Raw genomic sequence first — 230 nt, 5'->3', positions numbered from 1 at the left:
GATGTGTGTGAATTTCTTAATAAGAAGCAAAGAATCCCATAGTTCTGCAAAGCGAAACAAACAAGATTAAGGGGATTGTCTGATAGAGCAGGCAAACAGTCTTCAGTGTTAGCAGCAACTCATTTTCCCCTCATTCCCAGGTTCAAATTGCACCATTACTTGTGAACAATTAAGCTTTGCAGTAAAAGCTCTATTGCTTAAACAAGCTCTGTGTTGGGAGTGAAACCCAG

This window comes from Heteronotia binoei, chromosome 13 (assembly GCF_032191835.1).
Source record: "Heteronotia binoei isolate CCM8104 ecotype False Entrance Well chromosome 13, APGP_CSIRO_Hbin_v1, whole genome shotgun sequence".
In the NCBI taxonomy this organism is placed as follows: domain Eukaryota; kingdom Metazoa; phylum Chordata; class Lepidosauria; order Squamata; family Gekkonidae; genus Heteronotia; species Heteronotia binoei.
This window is presented reverse-complemented; position numbering follows the sequence as displayed.